Raw genomic sequence first — 23,753 nt, 5'->3', positions numbered from 1 at the left:
CTCTGTATCCCTGATGGTATCTGAAGTCAATAGGATTTTCTATTAATCATGTAGTGACACTATCTGGTTTGACTACCCTGAATTCATTGTAGGGGTGGTTCCCGGAACACTCAGAAACTACTGTATCCATATGACTGTGTGGTTTGAATGAATGTCTCCAGGTAAGGAGTTGTCACCTAATAAACTTCAAGTTTCTTTCTTTCTGTAACCTAAGGGGTAATCCTTAGATCTTTGTTTCTGTTGCCACATCCAGCAGCAGAGCCAGAAACAGAAAGGAGAACGTGAGTGGGGGAGTCTCCCTTGTCCCTAGTATGAGCAGATTGAGGGAGAAGCATGGAGCAGAGATGCTCATCCTGCTGGAGGATTCTTTTAGAGGCCCCTTTAGGAGGCAGGTAGGATTTTTACACGTTTCTACTAAACTGAAGTGATATATTTCTAATGTACCCCTGTCTGTGGTGCTATTTTCTTTTTGATTTTTAAACCTCTTTTTCCATGTAGAGAGAACAACTTCCACCTTACTTTGACTGTGTATTCCTGGGAACATCAGCCCAGAGCTGCTCTGGCTAGTTGGAACACAGACAGTTCTCTGTACCTTAAAACTTTTAAAACTGTTGGTTTTTTTCGGTGTGGTTTGTTTTGGTTTGGTTTTGTTTTTGTTTTTTTACAAACAGAAAAATACAGTACAATACCAAAATGTAGTAAAAAGAAAAGTACCGCCAAAAGGTGCTGAATTAAAAAACTCAGGGAGGTTCTTTCTTTTGGATGACAGTGGTTGTGATGGTTTGGGGAAGACATATTTCAAGTTTGATAGCTGCTCATAACACACAGATGCAATGGAGTTCAAGATGCTTTTGATGAAACATTATAACCAGAGAAATGTTCTTTGGGAAAAACATGCATTTTCACTTAGAAACTTAAATGGCTGGATAAAAGTTAAATGAGGAAAAGTGTTCCTGAGTGAATTTTTTTTTTCCTGGGTGAATTTTTGTTGGAAACAGAAAAAAGGAAATAATGTTCAAGCTTCATCTCTACTTGTTTCAGACCAATAATTTTATTCATTCTGATACTTAGTGACTTCCTAAAACATCAGTTTACTTTATCCTGAGACTCCAGCACATTATTGTGTTCTACACAGTGGAAAAAATATAAAAAGGAGAAATGAACAGCAATATTATGGCTTAGTAATGAGGGAATTAACCAGAGCTAAACAGGAGAGCTTGAGGGAGGTCAGTTTCAAATGAATAATCAGAATGTGAACAAATAGCTGAAATTATATGTTTCTTAGCTCAGTAAATCTTAGCTTTTCTTTCCGGAGAGAATTTTGAAGATGCTCATGACATCAAAATATGGAATTAGTTTACTTGAAAAATTCTTATGAAATTTTGTGAGTGGGAAAACCACTTTATTTTCATTGGACATCAGACAGTGACCATGACGGGATTCTGCTTGTTGTTATGAATGGAATGGCTGGCCCCTGGAGCTTCCTTTCAGCCTTTTTTTTTTTTTTTTCTATAATAATCTCTTAGATCCTATTGAATATGTTAATTTGCTGCCAAATCCCATATTCATACCATTAGCTGCTCTTTATTATTAATGAGTTTATATATCTCAATATTGACATTGATTGCACTCTTAATTATGTATTACCTGTTGATGTAGAATTGAATCAAATTCTGAGAGTAAAATAAAATCATTTGGCAGGTAAATAGGGGAGAGACACTTGAAATTGGGAGATGCTAGACATGGAACATTTTTCATCATAGTTGCAAATTCAGTGTGTTTTGAGGTCACCTCTACAGGTTACCATCAGCTAAATTTTTTCAGAACCAGTCTCCTGTTTTTTTAAATTTGCTTTAGTTGTTCTACTCTAGCTTTAAGAGTTCAGTTTACATGTGCATCTCCCATCTGACCATTAGGCTTGTTTGTTAAGGTCAGGGCATTCTGTTTCTATACATCATTATGACTCTCCAGCATTTGATACATTATTTTTCCTTGTGCTGCCCCGCTCTCTTCCTGACTGCATCCTTTTCTACCGTAGGCATAAGAGGAAAATGTCACAGGATATTTCCTGCCAATATTCACTCACATTTTGAATGCACTCACTTTTCACATGCTCACATACCACTTGCATAGCTTTCTGGCAATATCATAGAGATTCAGCTGACTGGTATGAAGGTACTGTCGTATTACATGCAAAAGCTTTAGAAGAAAATGAATGTTAAATTTGTTAAAGAAAGTCTTTGATCAAGAATTACATAAACATTTATCCAGTCTGGGAATAAAGATCTCGTGTAGCTTATCAGAACAATTAGCTAGTCAGCAGTTCAGTAAACCCCAGTTTAAAGACCTTGCACATGTGAATAACCCCAGATCCCAAAATCTCTCTAACTACCATGGTACTTTTCTGATTTGCAGCTATAGCAAATACCAAAACACTCATGGACAACTACTCAGCCCAGTTTAAGGAACTTGAAAGTTCTGCAGAAAGTTCTGATTACACAAATGTTTTTTTAACAGATTCAATAGAGCTGTGACTTCATGGTCACTGCTGTTCTTTTAGCAAGGGAGGTTACAGTAGTAAAGCACTCATTTCTATGTATTTTTTTAGACTTGTCTTTGGATGGGCCCAACTGCTCAACAGTACAAAAGGCAGCATAAAGAACTGTATTTCACTATTATGGGAACAGATGGAGGAAAGAAGACTAAATCCAAAAAAGTTCACACTGAGGCAGCCACACGCAAAATGGAGAAAAACAATATTCCAGGGTCTTACTCAAGACAGAAGAGTAAACGGCAGAAAAGGTGGAGAACACTATTCTTAGGTTTGGGTCATTAGCAGAGCATTATTTTGTATTGCGCAGTTTTTATAAATGAGGTTTGCTGATTCTGGTTGTGCAAGAGATGGACTTGCTAATACCTGCTGAATATGATCTGCTTAAAACAAGAGTGGCAGAGACCTCAGCACTTTATGTTAAAATGGAATCCTGGTTTCCTGTAAATGCATAGCATGTTCTCTATTGGCATGGGTTCATTGAAGCATGAGCCTATGCGGAGGATGACTTGCTTTCCCATTCTCATTAATACTGCTCAGAGCATTGTGCTCTGTGCTCTGTACTGAGAAGAGATGCTGTAGATGCCCAGCCAATCCCCTTGCTGCAGTCAGCCTTGAACTCAGAATGTAACTGACTCCAAATACAGGAAGGACAGTGATTCATCAAGTACATGCAGTATGTGAGAAGTTTCATACTGCTCCCCAAGGGATCCAATAACAGAATGAGGAATTAACAAGAAGTATTGACCTATCTTCTATGAATGTCCTAATTTTCGCTTATTTTTTCCCCTCAGGAACTGACAGATGCAGTAACACAAGATGCCACAATAAATGAGACAGGCTTCTGATCTTTCTTTATACCATAGTCCCTGTTCTTTGAGTTCATTCATCAGTAGGAAAAGGCTATTGTGACATTGTTCTGAAGCCAGGTCTCCTAACCTGTTGTAAAAAATTAGTTGCCTAAGTCTTTGTGACAGTAGTAAATATTCATTTTAATTTGCCAGATTCTGATGCATATGTAGTTTTATATTTTATTTGATTATTTATAGGTTTATAGTATTAATCAATGTGACATATTACTAGTGTCTTATAAATAATGTATAGAAGGATATTACACAGAGGGATAAAATTACAGTGATTTATTTCCTGCAACTTCATAGAGATCATGCAACTGCTAGGAGGTGAGAGAACATAAGGTATGCTATGGTGGACTCTACTCTTATGTATTTATCTTTACAATCCTCCTGTGAATTAATTCAATATTTTTGTATGTATTTTAGAGATGAGTAAGAGAGAAAATCAAATGAAGTGAGCACTAAAGTCAGTAGACAAAACAGGGACATTGGCTTCCCACGTTAAGCCTTTAACTTTCTTATGTAACTAGGCAAATTCATATTTCATCAGCTCCAGGACAGGTTAGTTACTGAGTAACTGGTGAAAAGTTTTATTATTGTTTAATTAAATTATGCTCTAATTAATGCAACCTGGAGTTTACTTGATATCAAGATAAATTGTCTACTCTAACATCAAAGCAGATTTTAAGAATTCCAGTGCTTGGGGCTTTATTAGATTAAAATAACTCTCTTTTGCTTCACCTGCCCTTTTTTTAAGTCCATAGAAACTTACTTTCTCCAGGGACATGAGTCCTTTAGCTGTGAGGCAGATTACATTTGTTCTTCATACTATTTTTCAAGAGCTTACTTTATTAGTTCGGTTTTCTGCGAGATCATTGTTAATTATCTCTGGAGGTAATGATTTGGCAAAGGTTAATGACTTGCCTCATATAGGAAAATTTGCAGTTTAGTTCTACTTTTAAATGAAGGTGCTGATTCCTGTGGGCAAAAAGCCTTTGTGGCTCAACTAAACTTTAAATGGAGTCTTGTAAAGACTGAGAGATCCACACTGCATTTGGAATATTTTGAACCTAAACACAAGTGAGAATCTCCTTTTTTCTATGCTACACAATACTGTTATTTAACACTGGCAGCACAGAGAGAGTGTTACATATTTACCATGATACTGCAAGATAGTTATGAATACATCTTACTTTGATATATGGCTCATATAAAAAAATTAGCTGAAAGAATTTAAAGTAAGGAGAGTTTTAAAAATGTAAAAAAAAAAAACCAAAATACTGCTTACTTTGGGCATAATCGCTTCTCATTTCCTCCTGTGATGTTCTGGTTTCCAGTACTACAGAGGAAGTCAACATTAAAGAAAGCAAAAGACCTTTCCTAAAGCTTTATTATAAATAATGAAAAAAGAAACAGCACAAAACTTCAGATTTTCAACAAAACTTAATTTACATGTTATCTACTTAAGAATCTATTTATCAAACCAAGTATTGAAAGTCATCCGCATGGTATCTGAGCACCAAATAGAGTATTGCATTCTAGGTTTCAGGAAGGTGATCATAAACCACATTTTTTACATGACGAAATGAGAGGCACCTGCCTTTCTTTTCCCTAATGTCTACTGTAAATATCCCGATTCTTCTTTGCCTTATTGCTTTGTTGCCTATATCCTCTCTCTGACATCCTGAAGGGGAAAATAAAACAAACAGGCAGAAAAAGCCAAGAGGTTACAGTATGTTCCTTTCAACTGTGCTTCATACACAATTCTTGATGACCATTTTACATGTATTACCCAATACGGAAGACAGCCAGAGGTCAAATCAGTATTTAAACAGACATTCTAAATGGAAATGAGTTGCAAGTTGTTTAGATGTGCTCACTGCATGCAGATTCCACTCCCTCTGTAACAAGGGTGGAGAAGGAGCCTAAGAACAAAACCTGTAAATATCGATTCTTCTGTATACTTTAATACAAATATGGCACAAAGATATTTCATTATCTTTTGCCCATCTCTCTTAAAATGATGAAAACAGGAGTATTTCCTTGCAGTATGTGTGTCCACTCTTAGTTTTTGAAGTGATGGCACTTCCACCTTTTTTCCTCAAAATGCTAATTCCATCACCCAATACAGAGCAAGTTTGTACATTCTTCCTGCTATCTTGTTTAGTTTTCCTTTGCTTAATTTCACTTTTTATTTCTATTCTTCAAATGAGTCCTTAACCCAATACATTCAGTGTTTATTATTGATTCTTATGTACTGTCTCTCATCAACTTCAGTTGCCATATGGCTGATAACTCACAGAATCACAGAATCACAGAATGTTAGGGATTGGGAGGGACCTCAAAAGATCATCTAGTCCAATCCCCCCGCCAGACCAGGAACACTTAGGTGAGATTACACAGGAAGGCGTCCAGGCGGGTTTTGAACGTCTCCAGAGAAGAAGACTCCACAGCCTCCCTGGGCAGCCTGTTCCAGTGTTCCGTCACCCTCACTGAGAAGAAGTTTCTTCTCAAATTTAAGTGGAACCTCTTGTGTTCCAGCTTGAACCCATTACCCCTTGTCCTATCATTGGTTGTCACCGAGAAGAGCCTGGCTCCATCCTTGTGACACCCACCCTTTATATATTTATAAACATTAATGAGGTCACCCCTCAGTCTCCTCTTCTCCAAGCTAAAGAGACCCAGCTCCCTCAGCCTTTCCTCATAAGGGAGATGCTCCACTCCCTTAACTCCATGACCCGTACCTGTTACACTTCACATCATGGCCATGTGGGCCTTTCTCCTGTTAGCAGGTTCACGTTCAGATCCTTCTGTTCTTCGTGTGCTGGGTGGCTGACACTCCCCTGACCTAAAAGATGTTTTTTTCTTGAAGATGGGGTCCTGAAATAGAACTATCCCCTGAAAACATGTCCTGCACGCCTGAACACAATGTTCTCTCACTGTTATTGCCCCTTTTGTGCCTGCCTTCCAAAAATACTCTAGTAGGCAAGCTTGCCAGCAGAGGTGTTACATGTGTCCTCCCGGGAACAAACACGCCATGTGTTTGCTGTAGCATATCAAATCTGAACAGCACAGCTGGAATTTCAAATAGCAAATCCTTAGAGCTAAGTACTTGTGGATGAGCCACTAAATTTATTTGGGAAATAAGTCTGAACAGCAAATTAATTCAACAAACTCATGATCTGCCTGTCAAGTCAGAAATGAGGAAAAAAAGAAGGACTTGTCAGCATATTCTTTGGAGCATTTTTGCCTGTAACTGATAGATAATTAAGTAGTTCCAAAAACTGTAACATCGATACTAGTCAATTCATCATATCATTGTCTTTAAATCAGTCTCCATATGTTTAATTTTCATCTTTTCTCAAGTTCTCTTTGTTCTTTCAGTTCTTTTGTGTTAGTAAACAGCCCGGGACTAAATACTGTATCCTCAATGTAGTTTCACTGAAATGGCAAAGAAGCCGTTAACTCCTTGCTCTGTAATACAAAACTTCTGCCTGTGTATCCTTTCCTTTCCTACATTCCTGTTTTTCATTTCATCTGCCACAACTGCAGATTGTATTCAGTGGCAGCAAATAAACACAGAGCCTACTATGGGAAAATACATTTCCAAATCATTAGGAGCTCATTTTCAGCTGCTCCGTGAAATTTATTGCAACTTGCCACCTTCAAAATGTAGTTCAGGAACTGTTTTGAAGACTCTCTCATTAGTCAGTAGTATAATGAGAAGGTTTCTCAGCCAGAGACCAGAAAAAAGGTTTGAACAAACAGGCTAGGAATTTTCATTGCTGTTGAATGTGCCTGATATTCTAAACTTCCTTTGTTTAGGATATTTTCTAAAGGCACAACTGGAGAGAATGTGTACATTTAAATGCAAGACCATCACCATCACTGGTTTGATTTGATGAATAAAGCTGTGCGTTTCCTAAATCCCTGTTAGATAGGAAGCAGAATTTGAGTTCAAGTGATATGGAATTGACTTGTCGAAGCAGGCGGAACTGAACTAAACATGTCATTTTGCAGCAAGAAATTACTACCATGCTACTCAGTACCAACCAGATAGCCATGGATTTGTTGCATATAAGAGAATAAATGGAGCAATCTGTAAAAATTAGGAATTATTGCCTGTTAACCTAGAACTTCTGCTCCTCTATCAGAAAACTAGGTACAGAGTAGGGAATAAGACTAGAAGGAGAACAAGGTAAAAGAACAAAACAAAACAAACCAAAACAAAAGATAGCCTCAAAATGGCCTCAGGTTGTGCCAGGGGAGGTTTAGATTAGGTATTAGGAAAAAATTCTTCATGGAAAGGGTTGTCAGGCATTGGAACAGGCTGCCCAGGAAAGTGGTGGAGTCACCATCCCTGGATGTGTTTAAAAGGCGTTTAGACGAGGTTCTTAGGGACATGGTTTAGTGCTAGAGTTAGGTTATGGTTGGACTCGATGACCCTGAGGGTCTCTTCCAATTGAAATGATTCTATGATTCTAGCTGAGAGCTACCATGCAGATCTAGAAAAGAGTTTTGTTGTACTCCTTTCAGTGTGCAGCATTTTTCACAGGCGGAAATACTTGGAATAGTATGGAATTCAGATTCCTTTCATTATTTTGCTGATTGAATTGTCCATGATCTTTTTTGTTTCTTGTTTACTTTACTCATAAAATCATTGTTACAAATCTTATTTAAACAAGATCTTGATACAACTTGCATTACCTTATTTTCATCTCATCCCTCTATATAATTCACTAAGGAACAGCCTATAGAATGCTGACTGGCCAGGTGTGGAGTTCCTAGTAAAATACTAAAGCATTAATTTTGATTTATTGTCTGAAAAAGCACTAACTGTGTGGCAAGTGAAACTAAAATTCACTTTCAAGTGACAGCTCATTTTATGGACTGCTGGATGGAGTTCCAAAGGCAAGGCCCTGTAAAGAGGCCTGGATGTTCATAAAAGCCACGAGAAAACCTTAGGATTTTCAAATGGATTTGTTGAGAAAATTTATTTTCTCTAGAACAGTTTAGAATAAAATCAATTTTATAGTGAATTAGGGTCAACAATTTGACAGATCTAGACAAAGATCTCTTTCTTCCTTAGGAGACATCTTACAGTATTTTTAACTTATTGGTTGTATTACTAACTCAACTCCTTACTAAAACCACTGAAAATACTGCATTGAAATAAATCAACGAGGGTACACACAAACTTGCTAATTATTGGTGAAGACTTTTCCTATCATCCAGTGGAATCTTATAACAGTTCAAGAGATTTTAGAACATTCATAAATTTTGTAAAAATGCTTCTTTTTACTACTGCCATCCCTACCAAAATCCATCACACAGAGTGATTAAATCTGCATCAGTTATGTAGTGTAATTAATCAATATGGCATAGAGAACTGTGGTGCGGTGCTGATTAATTTATATTTTAGGTGCATACATTACTTGCTTCCAGCTCACCTGAGAAATACATTAATCAATTTGGCTGTACAGGCATAAGTGGTTTTAAACAAAGATATCATAGCTACTTCTGTTCCTTCCCCCATTTACTAAATTTAGTGCTGTCATCCTTATAGCGTCTGGTTGCTAGCCACTATTTTGTGGACCAAAAATTATATTTTCAGATGTCAAAACCCAGAATAGGATATAGGCATCAAAGTGAAATTTAAGATCTTGCACTGAAGCTCAGGCTTGCAATCCTGAAAACCTCATTCCATTGTCATTTAATTTCAGAAGTCTCTGAACTCCCTGAATATTCTGCTTCTCAATTCCCAAGGCAACTGATGCTCTTCTTTTCATGCATAAAAAAGTGCAGTGGTCACGAGTGAAATGAACAGATTGAAACTAAGTCTGATTAGGCTCCAAGGAGGGAGGCACCACTTCAGTGTTTGACTTTGCTGGGCATTCTGAGGCATGCTTAGTGCAAACAGAGAGAACAGGAATCCTCGGAGTTCCAGTTTTCATGTCAAACGGGAGAATAGCTGATTTTTATATGGCTGCTGCATCTGGCATGTGTTTGACCACACTGAGCACCCAGGGCCCTAAAATGTAATGTTTAGATAGCAGCAGGATTCCCAATGGGAACTAGACTTCTAGAAAAGAAATAACTGGAATGACTTTAACACCACTGTCCCATTTTTGGATCTGTGAGAAAAATGAACAAACACAGGTATTCAAAAAAACAAGGATAAATACCTGAACTACTAGGCAATATCTTCTTGAACAAATTAATGCGAAAGTTACAGGGCAAATATAGGAGTTTCATCCTCATGTTTCATCAGACTTCCCTTTAATTTTTGATTCCCAAGTTGTTCAGCTACATTTTTTTCTTTTTTCCTTTTTTTTTTTTTTTTCCCCATAGTGCTGCTCATAATTGTTATTTCCCAGCTTAGTTTAGATTTTTAAGTGTTTCATCAAGAACACTTCCAAATTCTGGGGAAAACTGTATGATTACAAAAGAGTAGGAGGGCGGTAGGGAGCTTTCCTGTGTAGCCACACAACTTTATTTTTACATATGATAGACTACTGCAAGTCTAGAACAGGCTGAAAAATAGCTAATTATCACTTTCTCCTCTGCCCTGGTGCTGTATCCCTTTCAGTTCCTGTTAAGAGAAGTCATCAGCTGGTGCTTGTGTTCCTCAGTGATTGCTGTATTTCAAAGTGAATTGTACAACAGGTAGTTGCGCTGTGAGGATGGATTGAAGACAGCAGTAAGGAGAAACAAGAACTTCAGAGCTTTTAGTATCATTAAAGCATCACTGTGCTGTAGCTTTCTACAACTTTAGAAGACTAAATAAAATAATACCAATGTGCTTTCACTGCTGTGAAAGGATTAAATTAGCCAAAGGTGAAGCCTGAATGATTTGGAACTTTGATTCAGGGAAGCATCTAAAAGTCCGAAGTTTTTAGAGACAGCGTAATTGGACAAAAAGGCTGGTTTATTGTAGAAGTTACCGGAGCAGCATGGCTTAAGAACTGACACACCTCTGCTTCCAGATGTAGTGGCCAGGGGGATAAAAAACCATCTGAAATGAAAAAAGAATTTTCAGTAGTCCAACAGGTCCTCCTCACCAAGAGTCTTTGCTTCAGCTTCCCTTTTGCTGCTGTCTGTGAACTGGAGACATCAGACTCTTTAATCCCACCAGGGGAAACAGAATCAGATTCATCCCTGTAGATTGCTCCACAGGGAACAGAGGAATGAAGAGGAAGTAATCACGTAGCTTCTCAGGGCTACAAAAATATAGCAAGAGGATAAAAAAGGTAACTAGCTGTTGAGCCCTACAAGGTACAGACTGAGCCTACAGCAACACCAGTATCTGTCATTGACCGTGAAATGGCAGCGTGCTCAAGGAAGGAAAAAGACTCCTGTGTATGCTGTCTGACTCCTTGGGGGAAGGCACATATCTTCAAGATGGGTTTTGAAAATGTTTTCATGAGATGGTGTGAAGTCTTCAGCTGTCTGTCCATACTTCTGCCCTGTACCTCTACGAGTGGAGACATTCTTAAAACAGCAATTTATTGAGACTGAAAAGGAGGAAATTGTCTGTTCTGGTTCCTTTGTTTCTAAAAATAGGTATTAAAAACATCAAATACCTCAGTATTTTCAGATGTAAAGGTTTCCATTTTACTTTTTAAATGCTTATTCCACTTGTAAATTTCAATCATAATTATAGTAAAGTACCAGAAAAGGACAACTTACAGTTAGCAAACTGAAATGTTTTGGAAGAGAAAATATTTTATAATATCAGCATTTTTTCTGGGTTGCAGTCCTGCTCCGCACCCACTTCTGATTATATGTATGATAAGAGGTAGTTACTCTCATAAATGGGGAAAAGGTATTTAGTCTAACTTACACATAAGTTCATTTTTCATCAGAGTTCTGCAGCCTGGCTACATCCTTCATCCCACACTGCCACTTACAGTAAGACATCAAGGACAGCCTGGCACGGCTACTGTCTTGCACACAGCGAAGCTGTAAGCAAGGTTCTTCCCTGAAAGGATGGAACATAAGCATGTGCCAATGAAAATTTTCCTCAGTGAATGTGATGCATTGGTCATACCTCTTCTAGTCAAGTTTATTCCTTTATTACTCTAATGTCATTCCTTTTGAGAAGTGCCTTTCATAATGTAAACAGTACCTGCTGCACACAGGACTTTTTCACACTTTCTCCATGAATCCTTAATACTTCAGAATTTTCCATGAGTTGCCAATTTAGATTGTTAAATGATCTGCACTGACCCATAGGTTATTCATCCTCCCATTCTCTTTAACCCCAGGACTGCCATCTCAGAACCATGCCTTGTGGGCTGCACAGCTTTAAAAAACACAAGAGAGAAAGCATGGAAGAAGAAAGGGGAGACTTTGAAGACTTCCTTACTCCCTTCCTTACCATGCCTTTTTTGACTTTGTATTTGAACAACTGTCACAGAACCTTAATTCCACAGCTCTTTCAGTGATCTCATAAGCCAAAGAAGATATATATGTGCTGGAAAGAAACAGCCACCTGACCTCTCTCTGGTCCTGAAGTCCCAGCTTTCCTTGTAATAAATTATCACTCTTAATAGTGAATGACTTTTGCAAGTAGTCTGTATCAGCAGTCATTAACTGGTTTGTGTACTCAGACACATCTTCCCAAGACCCCCAGCTGGCCAGAGGAGAAGGCTTGATGCTTTTTCTTGCTAGCATAGTGATAAAGATAGTAGAGCCTACGTTAAGGGGAGCTAGAGCTTAGAGCAGCCAAAAGCCTAATTCCTGTTGCTACAGCAAGTGTAATTATGAATGCATACTTAAAATAGTGACTGAATGGTTCTTGTAGCTTAATGAAACATTGATTTGGTATCTAAGTTGCAAGCTGTGTTCCTCACAACACAATCTTTGGCTGACAACCCTTACCGCACAGTGGCTGTCTGAAATTAATTGCTGGTCAGTCTGTCTCCTAATAGACAGGCATATATGAAACCATGGAGTTGTTCTCATTAATACCGCAACCTTAGCAGGGGAGCTTGGAAATGGCAGGGCCATGTCTAAACACGGAAATGGTTTGCATCCCTAGAAAAGTGTAGAATAATAGTGGTAAAGTGGATTAGAGTTTACACAAATCATGCTCTGCGCCGTACCTGTCAATTCACTGAGAACTTAACTGCCAGAGAAATAACCAGGTACTTGAATCTTGCTCATTTCTATCAGCCATTCCCTGCAGGAAACAAAACTCCTGCTTCCAAAATTAGATTTTAAGAGCTTATTAGAAATGCAGCAAAACTGATAATTAGACTGAGTAGCTCCACTGCTGTCATTCATTTCCTACTAATCAGAGACCAGGGTATGCTGAGGGATATTTATGCTGTACAACTCCGGATTTCCTGTGACTATGCTGTAGTGTTCGGCAAAATAAAGTGCTCTGCTGTTGTGCTCTCCTCTTTGGACTTGTCCCAGGATGCCCTTGTAATGAAAGAGACTTAATAGGTTTTGTGGCTGTGAATTATTTCTGTGAACGCTTGGGTACATAACATTATGTTCACTAGAACTGCTCAGTCTATTCAGCTAATCAGTGCAAGCACATATAGCTTATTAAATAATTTGTTCAGCTTTGCAATATATCTGTCTCTTCTTGTTTGAACTCAGTATCTCTGAATCTAGAAGCTTCGTAACACCACAGGCTTTCAAACCTATGCAATTTTTACCCTCAACATCCTAACATCAGTAAAGGGTGAACTTTGCAACACCTCTGTCATGGGGAATTTTTGCTGTTTGTTCTTAACTGAATGATTACTCCATACAGAAGGGCAGAGTTAAAATGTTTGAACATGCAATTAGAAAGACTGCTCTTTAGTCTTGCCAGTCAGGCTGCTTTCCAGATGCTGGCACAGCAGAAGTGTCGTTTTTTCCCCTCAGAATCACTGTGGATAATATGATGCGACTTGGATGAGGGGAAATTTTCTATAACTTAACTCAAAAATTACATCCCTTGAAGGAGACAGTGAAGGAAGCAAGTTTAGCATATTGAGAGCTGGGAACATTTGGGCACACATCAGATAAGCTTGACTTCTTTTGTATGCTCAGCTTTGAAATCCCACTTACAAAACACTGTACATATGTGCTGATAAGGCTTGTAATTCTCAGTGACAAATGGGATAAGATAGCTGCAGCAATAATGCTCAAACCACAAAGCATCCTTCGTAGTCCTCATAAATGCATATAACTCTTAGAGGAAAGCCATTTCTTTTTCAGATTTTTCAAAACTTCAGGCTTCACTCCAACCAAGGATTTCACTCAAGTAGGTCTTTCTGTCCTAGCAAAGCTTTCTTAAAATCAATAAGGCTTTGGAACATTGCTTTTCTATCTTGCTGCAAAGGAGGACTCCAATGATTTTGGTGAAGCATCTAATTGGGAAAAAATACTACATATTTTTAAAATGAAGTACTGGTACCTGACAGTACACAGGCAAACTTTCGTGATGGCAGAACTCCAGTCAGCACAGAATTTAAAGTCTTATTTGAGGTATACAGGGACCAAACACCCTCTTTGCACAGAATTGATAATAGTTTTGAACATTTTCATGTGTATAAAGAAGGGTAAAACAGTTTACACAGTTATACAAAGACTAGGATCTAAGCAGGCTTCTTCTATAGGACTGTAATGGACTATCTGAAGAGCTGATACCAGTGCACTTTGAGGGACAGCGTCCTTAAACTGTACTTTGTCGAGATTTCTTTGATTAACTGAGATTGCCAACCGGTTCTAAGAAAACACTAGAATCATAGAATAATTTTGGTTGGAAAAGACCCTTGAGATCATTGAGTCCAACCATTAACCTAACACGGGCATTAAACCATGTCCCTAAGAACATCATCTACATGTCTTTTAAACACCTCCAGGGATAGCGACTCAACCACTTCCCTTGGCAGCTTGTTCCACTGCTTCACAACCCTTTCTGTGAATAATTTTTTCCTATTTTAATATCCAATCCAAACCTTCCCTGGCAGAACTTGAGGTTATTTCCTCTTGTCCTGTCACTTGCTACTTGGGAGAAGAGACCAGAAGAGACCCTCCATGCTACAACCTCCTTTGAGGTAGTTTCAGATAGATACTGCAGTTCTGAAGTTTTTCTTTTTTTGAAGTTTTTCTTTTTTAGCTGTATAGAACTAATAAAGCTGTTTCAATGTATAGTGAACAAGTTACAGAACATGTATTCCCTCCTATGTATTCACCTGTCTGTCATCCCATATACATTTGTAAGTCTTCATAACTGTACTTTCTACCATTACATGTTCTAAATCAAAAATGCACCTAGAAAAACAACGTAACTATCTCAACATCTTCAGCATAACCACTGCCTATAACTACCCTAATAACATATTGTGGTTTTGTTCTAAATAGACTAGATGGGGCTAAAAGGAAGCCCTTTAAAAGGAAGAGAAGGTCAGGTGTAATTGAAAGATACTGATGATTAGCAGGTGTGTCAGTTTGTCTTATTTTGAAAGCTGAAATAGGGACCTTTTATGCTAAGAAAATACAGAAGTAGTATTAAGGAGTATGGTTTCAGGGCAGAATTAATAGGTTGGTGATTCAGGTATACTAGATTTAAGCTGTTGCACTTTTCAAAGCCATATGCAGATTTTGTAAGACAGATTCAAAGATTCCAGCTCTGAAACTCAGTGTGCTGGACTATCACTGCAGGCTTGAGCAGAGCAGGAGAGCTTAGACATGGAGAAATACCTTTGTTCTGTCACTGATTCTGGGTGTCACTCCATAAATAGCGCCCAGAACCTGTAAGTTTGTGGACTCTGACAGAAGCCTGGTTTGGGAGCCTGGATTCTTTGCATGGTCTTGAAGAAAGTTAGGCACCTTGGAGCACCATCTGAATGACGGAGCATAGTCCAGAGCGAATAAGTAGGAAACACAAAATATAATGGTGTTCCTGAAAGGTGAGGGCTGAGCATCTGGGTTTCTGCTTTAGAATTCTTACCTGAGAAGAGGGGCCCATTATACTTCTCAAAAATAAAACATAATTTTTGTTTTATGTACCTGCCTTTTCTTTAAACTAGTCTAGTGGAGGGAGTATGGGGGACAAAGACTACTCCAGGAGGTAACAATGTGGGAAGACACAGCAGGTGCTTCTGTTGGTGACACATTGTGGAAGAAAGAAGGTGTGATTTGCTGGGCTAGAGGTGGGTGGGTTGGTGACTTTTTCTAGCTTCATAGTTAGAGACATGATCTAGTGTTGTGAAATACAGCCACTGAGTTAAATGTGGGACCGGTACTTTATTTTTTTATTTGAGTGTGCAATACCTCCATTTATCTGGTACCTGAACATGAGTCCCACAATAAAGTGACGGATAGTAGCACTTCAGTCTTGACAGTGTGTAAGCTTGGAGAATACCCTTAATTTCTCTTAGCCTGAGTTTTGCATTTGCTTGTTTTAAGGCCATTTCAGGAGTTACCAATGCTTGTAGAGTCAACAGAAATGTTATTCTGTTAAGCTGTTACAGGCTTTTAGTTTTGGTGAGGAGACAGAGGTTTTTTGAGACTGTTTAAGCCTTTGCATTTACATCCACTTTTAAACTAGTATATATATGCCACTGATAACATATATTGCTAATATTCTCTGATGTTGTCTCTGCAGTGCAAGGATCAGCCTTTTGTCAGCCCTTGGAACAAAACAGTTTTAAGTCAAAGAAACACAATAGTATTATTAGACCTTGCCAGAGGTCTAGGTGCAATATAAAGTGGAATTTCTTTGCTTTACTAATACAAACGAGTCAAAAAGCCAGTTTTACCTATTACACTGTTTTCGCTAACAAGCAGAAAGCAAATCTGAAAGGAAATTTTGTAGAACAAATCTGCAAACAATTGTCTGCTGAGAAGCTCTGTTAGGTTTAGCAATAGTCACAAACCCACTTGAATCCAGAAAAGAAACAAGACTTATTGGGACCTGAAAGTAGAGGCATGTGAGTGTCGTCCCTGGGTATCTGCCTACTTCAGTGACTTTTTCTTCTCCCGGCTTTGTGCTCCTGGTTCAGGTGTCAGGCTTTGCCCATGGATCTGTCTGAGTATGTCTAGCACAATGGAAATGGAGGCCTTGTCTGGGTTGTGATCTTTCTCTGCCACAATTGATAAATATCATGATCACTCAGCATCCATATGATGTGATACAACTAGCTTGAATGCCTTCCCTTTCCTGCATGGGGGCAGCCATTTCTCTTTTGTTTTCCTTCACCTCCCAGCAGGTTGTCTGCATTCATATGTGTGGAATGCGTGTACAGGAGAATATTGTCTTCTCTGGAGGCTGCTTCTCTGTTTGTTCAAGAGGGGAAGGCATAAACGGAACCATTAGTGGAAGAAATAGAGCCTGAGCACACAGCAGCAACTGTTTTTTAATGAGTCTATTTGTACTGGGCCAGCGGGTAGCCCTGACATTGAGTCAAGCCTGAGACTGGATCTGGCAGCCAGCCAGCATTCTGCTGAGAAGCAGCTGAATTATGCATCTTATTTAGTGAATTTATTAAAAGGTCTTCTAACATTTCCAGGCGAATGTCCCAAATCAAATGCTACTATCATTTAAGAGCCTCACACTCCTGAGCTACACTTAATGCATTACAATTCCCTAACATAATAGCTTTCTGGTGTTTTCTGAGCTTCATCTCTCGATGGTGTTTTATAAACTGTAATGGTAGAGAGATAACAATGGGAAGGAGCTCTCCCTGGGCTAGAGGTGTGGAGAAAGATGATTAGTGCCTGTGGAACTGGGATGGATCACAGTGCCTCCCTGGCATCTCTGGGTTCAGACATCAGATTCTTGACCTGATGTTTCAGGTGGGGGGATGCCCAGCTCTGTCCTGACTTGCAGCAGAGCCTGGCACTGCAGCCGTGGCTGCTCTGTAGAAAAGCTGCTGTCACTCGGGTCAAGCAGAGTGGTGACTTCTGCTAATAAAGCTAACACACATGCTGATAGATCTCTGGGACACTCACTGTGGAGTTATTCACACTTTTGAAACTCTCTTCCCTGCCCCTCCGCCCCCCGCCCCCCCCCCCCTTTTTTTTTTTTTTACTTTCTTGGTTTTGAGGACATCAAAAAAAAAAAAAAAACCAACAACCTCCTGGAGAACAAATACTCCTCTGCAAGCTTTATAGTACTGCTTTGTAAGCGTGGAGTTTCTGCCTAGGAAACAAGCTGTTTTCCAAGCCTAATCCTAACATGGTCTGTTACGGTGTTTTAATAGGACACCAAGCAGCTATACTACAGAAATCTTTCTCTGACTGGAACTACAGATACAGGGATCCCTTCACACTGTGCAGAACCTTTTTACAGATTAAAATCATCAGATCAGAGCTGAGGATCTCTGCTTGTGACTAGAGCTTAGCTTCCTTACTAAATGCTCAGTTCCATAGAAAGCATTGCATCCTTCTGACCAACTCTTCCTCTTTCATTATCCCCTACAGCTGTATTTTGCTTCCCAGTAAGCGCGTTGCTCCCTTAGCAGGTGAGCAGTTCTCAAAGGTGCTACTGGCTGGCCTTTCATCACGGGAACTGCTGTATGCATGTTTCAGTAATGCTCAGTCTGGATCCTAACAGGGTCTGGGTATAAGTCCTGGCTTGAATTTCCAGCCCTTTTAAAACCCTTTTCTAACCAATTCGCTGTCTCTATTTTTTCCTTTATCCAAATGATCTCTCTAGAAGGGCATATTAAGGTAATGTTCCTTAGAGATGGAAAGAAATCACAAGATAACATTTTATAAATTGCCTCAAAACTCAGAAATTATCCAAATGTAGTGGAAAGCTCGCACTATGTAATTGTTTAAACGTGGCATAAAAGGTATGGCATCACCCTGTGGAGTAGCAATAATTTGTAGTCAGCAGCATGTTACTTGCTCATCAGATCATCAGTCTTCCTACGTAAAGGCTGGTACAGGTAGCCTAGAGACAAACTGACCTTTTGCAATAGTGTACATGTGACATACGGGCTTCATGTCTTGGATTCCTATTTCACTTTCTTCCTGATGCTTAATGTTCGAGTTTACTTATTTTTTTATATTCAAACGATCACAGTTTAAAGCAAAGTGACATAGAAAGCAAGGAAAAGAATTAACTGTTACCACTTTACATTACACGTTAGCACTCCAGCTATTGTAGAGAGGCCTGATTAGACTGCCAATTGTAACACCTCCACAACAGTTAAGGTTGAGAACCATATATTACTTAAAGGTCAGTTGCTTTCAATTATCCAGTTTTTCAGTTGCCAGACTTAACAATGTGGCACAAACAATTCCCATGCTGAATGTCATCTTGATGCAGATATTGTTTTTGAATATGCTGTCCCAAATAATTGTGTTTTTGAGAATAAGAAAAGGGAAAATGTAGTTTGGTTGGTTGTTTTAAATGCCATCGTGCTTTAGAGGAAGAAATTAACGTTTGTCTTCATGATAAAGTCTTTGCAAACAAGTTTACATATCTTCTGCAGATTCTGCCTAGAAATTTGCAATTAAGTTCTGCGTCCACAGTAAGAAGACCCTTGTGAGAGATATCAGAACCTCATCTATGACTGTAGCTTTGAAATGGTGCAAACACCTGAAGAAGCCTTGCAGTCAATAGGCAACTGGAGAGTGAGGCAATTAAAGTTGTCTATGCAATTCATTCCCTTTGGTTAGAGACATTTTAGTACCAGAGAAATTAACCTAAACACTTTTTTTGTACTGGTGTACTGGTGTCTGTACAGGTTTCTGTCTCATTCAGAACACAACATTGTATACAAGGGGTTTTCTTTGTAAAACCTCAAAGATGCTGGTAAGTGGCAGCCAAATGAGAGAGGAGAGAGCAGGAAAAGAAAGTATGATTTTTTGGTTATGGCAGCTGAATTCTACCTGAGCAAGCAGTTCTATCTTTCTAGGTGATGTGAACCAAATTACTTAGACCTAATTAATGAAAAAATGGGTTTATTTTACTTTCAGAATGCCTTGATTGAACACTCTCAGTAATTTCACAGAAGAGTTGGTGAATGACAGGTTGCAAGGAAGGACTATGGAAACGGTACAAGGAGAATATTCACAACGGAATATTGAATAAGCACTGAATAAGCACTCTAGCACATCAGAGGCAAGAGCCATGAAATGCATTAGATACCTGGATGCCACTTACTGTCCATGCTCACATTTTAGTTAGTAACTTATCAACCACAGGACAATCCTAAATGCAGGAATTTAGGGTGCACTGTGTCTCCCAGTCTTTGTTCCTTGTGCTACCTCTTTAAATGTTGATATTTGTTCATTCACAACTGCAAATAGGTAGGTGGTTAGGCAGTTCTTCATTCTGGGAACCCAGTTAAATGATTCTCTCTGAATTGTTTTGGATACTCCTTTCACTCCTTAGTTTTAGTGATTTTGAAAGGGCTCTTTTTAGTCTCAAGGTGTTTTTAATTCTTGCCTAATTTAGGTTCCATGGAGGCGAAAGATAACTTCAAACAGTTTAAAATACAAACAAGACATAGGCATGAGGATCCCCTGAAAGAAAACTACTGAGTGTATGGGCTCAGGACTGCTAGAATTTCAGTGGGAATATTATTTTCTGTTTTCAAGGCTCCACTTTTGATGGACTGAATTGTTCATAAAAGCAAGTGGTGAAGATGCTGAATTCTCAGAGGCTGCCACTGGCCCTAGGCCAACTTGGGAAGCTCAGGTAAGACCAGCAGCATTAGAGGAGCTAGTCTTCTCCACCCACACCTGTGCTGTTGCACATAGATGGATTTGTCTCTCCTCAGGGAGGTTTGGAGGGAAAGCAGCACACCCTGTACGTGTATTCCTCACGATTTCTTAGCACCTGCTTATTGGACTTCTCAGCGCACCACTAGCTGTGTGCACCACAAGGGCTGTGAAGATGGTGTTACAGGATGAACGTGTCCTTTTAGATCGGTTTCTTTGTGCCATACTAGGTATTGAGGTCTTTCATGATTATTTAAATTATCAGTAAACCAAACAAATTAATATACTCTAGCAACTATTACAATATTCCAATATTACATCACTCCAGTGATGAGTCTTAGGAGAATTGCTGTGTGTGTATGCGCAGGTCTTTCTGACAGTATTGATACAACTTACCCTAAAACTTTAGCGATGATTTAACTTGGTTTCCACATGAATTATGTATGTTATTAGATGACATTTGAATTCTACAAATTGTTTTTTAAATTTTGTCTGACTTTTATCTGATTACACCCTATGTAGACTATAGTAAAGATTCAGACAAAATGGTAGATAACACAAAGGCAATTAAGTACTTATTTAAAGCTCTTATTCCTGGACCAAAACCTTTTTTTTTAGTTGATTATATTAATTAAAAGCACTAAAGAGTGCTTCATCCTGTATAAACACAAGAAATCAGTATAGAGCCAGACCTGGCAAGTGCCTAAGCATCTAAATAGCAGTTAAGTTTCTAATTCCTAATCTGAGCCAGAATTTCTTTGTCTAGAGCTTTTATTAACAACTCCTTTCAACTGCAAAATAATTAAGCCTTATAATAACTATTTTACAGTGGGGAAACCAAAGGAAAATGTCTTTTCTTTAAAGAATTACTTCCCTGGAGACATCTAAAAGTGATGTGCTATTACATGTGGGGGCCGCATATCCTGGCTGGCAATCTCCTTCTAAAGCCACAATGTTACACCACTCACTTTGCCAAAGCAGTCAGTCTTCGACAGGAAAAAAGCTGCGATTTGCTTGTGACACCTCTTATTACTCAGTCTCCTAGGGTAACACCATTTCTAGTACTAACTCTTAAGCTATATCTGACTCTTAAACTATGACTTTTGTCTAATTGTCCAGAAGAAAGAGGATACTGTTGCAAGGGATTGTTAAAGACCTTCCTCTGAATTGAAAAGTAGAGTGAAATATCTGACTTGTAAAAGGAAAATAAGAACTGAGAGTAAACAAGGTAATTCCTACCTGTTGTAACCTTGGTTCCTGAAGGCCAAGAGTTTTGTTGTTCCTTTAAATAATATTAATTTGCCATCATATGTGTTCCACATGAAGATTTTAAATCAAATGCCAATATCTGGGGACAAGTTTTTCCAGGAGCGGTGAATACACTAATTTGAATGAATAAATAAAGCAAAGATTGCAATCCGGAAAGAACATGAACTGGAAAGGTGGGGATGGAGACTATGCTACTGGGAGTTGAATATGCATCCAGATTAATGGATGAACCAATGTCAGAGGTCTTTTTACGTCCTTCCACTCTCAAAACATAGATATACAGATGTATGCTGTCTCCCTATTGCTCTTGGGAAGACAGAGGATATATCTCATCTGAGATTTGTGCTACCACTTTTCTCCAAATTGAAGAGCAATATCATTCTGTGTTGCACCAAGAAGTCTTGGATTATCTTAATCTGATTGTGGAATCACAAAGCAGAGATTTATTCCAAAATAGAAGTGTTTTAAGAGTACAATTTAGTTTAAAATCCATTTGTATTTTTTGAGTGAATACATGCAGGGGTATGAAGGTTGATGAAGGAAAAAGTGCAGGGCTTCACAGCTTCTTCCTGAAGTGAGACTGTCAGATCTTTGGTGCTTCGTAAAGCTGAAGCCTCTGGAAAGGCTTACTAAAGTAACTTCTTTCAGAATTTTTGTTCTTTGTGATTCTATTTCTCTTCAGGAGTTATTTGAAATATGATACAGACCATGCGATGCAGCTATCCAGGTTCAATGCTGACATATACGAGTACTCTTTATTGCTTCTTATGATTCTAGGGCTATCGTGTACTGCAGGTGCTTGCATTTGCAGCATTTTTTTTCTCTCATGTTGTGTGATTCAGAGAGACATTTCACATGCTAAAGATGGAATCTCTGTGACAGCACAATCATCCGCCTCCTCCAAGTGCTGCAGAGTGGCTGTGCCATGCATTAAATAAATGACTAGATCTTTGTAATGCCAATGCAACTTTATGGGTGAGGGTTATTTGTATTTATAGCATCCATAAAGCAATTTATAGTCCTTCTGTTGCCTGTTATTTTGTGCTTCTGAGCAGAAAGAGTGGACTGCAATGACTTAAAATGCAACTCAAGGGTGCTTCAAAGGTTGAAAGACTTTCTGGGTCAAAGGCAGTGAATGTGAATAGCAGCAATAACTACGCTGTTTTGTTACCTTGTACTTAGAGCTTTGCCTTTGGGCAGCTCATCTGCTTGGGGAGAGCAGATGTTAAGCATGCCTTGCAGCATGCATGTTTTGTAAGTCTGCAAATTGGGAAATGGAGGTGCTGAGGTGACAGGCTGTATTCCCTGCCAGACTGTGGTGTTTAAAGCAGAACTGAAGTCCCTAAATCTGTTTGAAGATGCTGCTCAAATAGTTCTGTTTTAATCTTTGTAATCTGGAGGTACTAGAAGACTGTTACTCAAAACTAAATTTGGAGCTTAGCAGTTAGTCAGACAGGGGAGTCTGAGGACAAATGCACAATCTGTTGGAAAAAGGGACAGGATGGTTCTTGGTATTTGACCCTGACTCAATCCGAGGAGATTGTGCCTTAACCGCTGTACAGAGGCTCATGATGCCTTCTCATAGTGGTGGTGTGCACAGGTCTTCACATACATACAGGGGAAAAAGGGCTGAAGAAAGCCAGCGAATGGTATATTACAAGCCAGAAAATGATTGTGTATTAATTTAACAGGAGCCTTTCCAGTTTTGCTTATTATGTTAGCTAAAATGATACTATGCCTCTGTAAACATACAAAGATTAGCACCTGATACCAAGAAGTTAAATAATCTTCTCTATTTGGCATCACTGATGTCTCCAGAGGGCACATTAGTCAAAGAGGGTGGGAGGTATAAGAATAAGACTATAGCATCATTAAACCTAAACCAAAGTGCCTTAAAAACATCTGGTTTTCTCCAGCTAGCAGTACTAATCCAGTCACTGAGCTATATTATGGAGTCACACTTGGATTTGTTTTCTGAACTGCTGGAAATTTTGAGAAGTGTCCATTCAAGAATGGAAAAACTGCTACAATAAATGAAATCTAGGCAAGTGTCTCTGGTGAAAAAAAAATAAAATAAAACAAAGTGAGACCCGACCCCCCCCCCCCCCCCAAACCCCTCTAAACTTTAAGATTACTAGGATTGTCTATCTCTTGGCATACTATGTTCTGTCTGTTGTTAGCCAGGGATGTTCCATTATGGAAAACAGTCTCTTAGGTATTCTCTGAAGAAGTATACATACTTTGAAATCCAGTAGGCTGTTTTGCCATAACTTTTTTCTTCTTCATTTGTTGTGAGTAGAGAGAAAAGCAGGCATTTCTATCTGCTGCCTGTGCCTGCTACAACTAATTTTTCAATTTACATAAATAAATAACCTGCCAAAACTAATTACTTCTCT

This window comes from Caloenas nicobarica, chromosome 5 (genome assembly GCF_036013445.1).
Source record: "Caloenas nicobarica isolate bCalNic1 chromosome 5, bCalNic1.hap1, whole genome shotgun sequence".
In the NCBI taxonomy this organism is placed as follows: Eukaryota; Metazoa; Chordata; class Aves; order Columbiformes; family Columbidae; genus Caloenas; species Caloenas nicobarica.
This window is presented reverse-complemented; position numbering follows the sequence as displayed.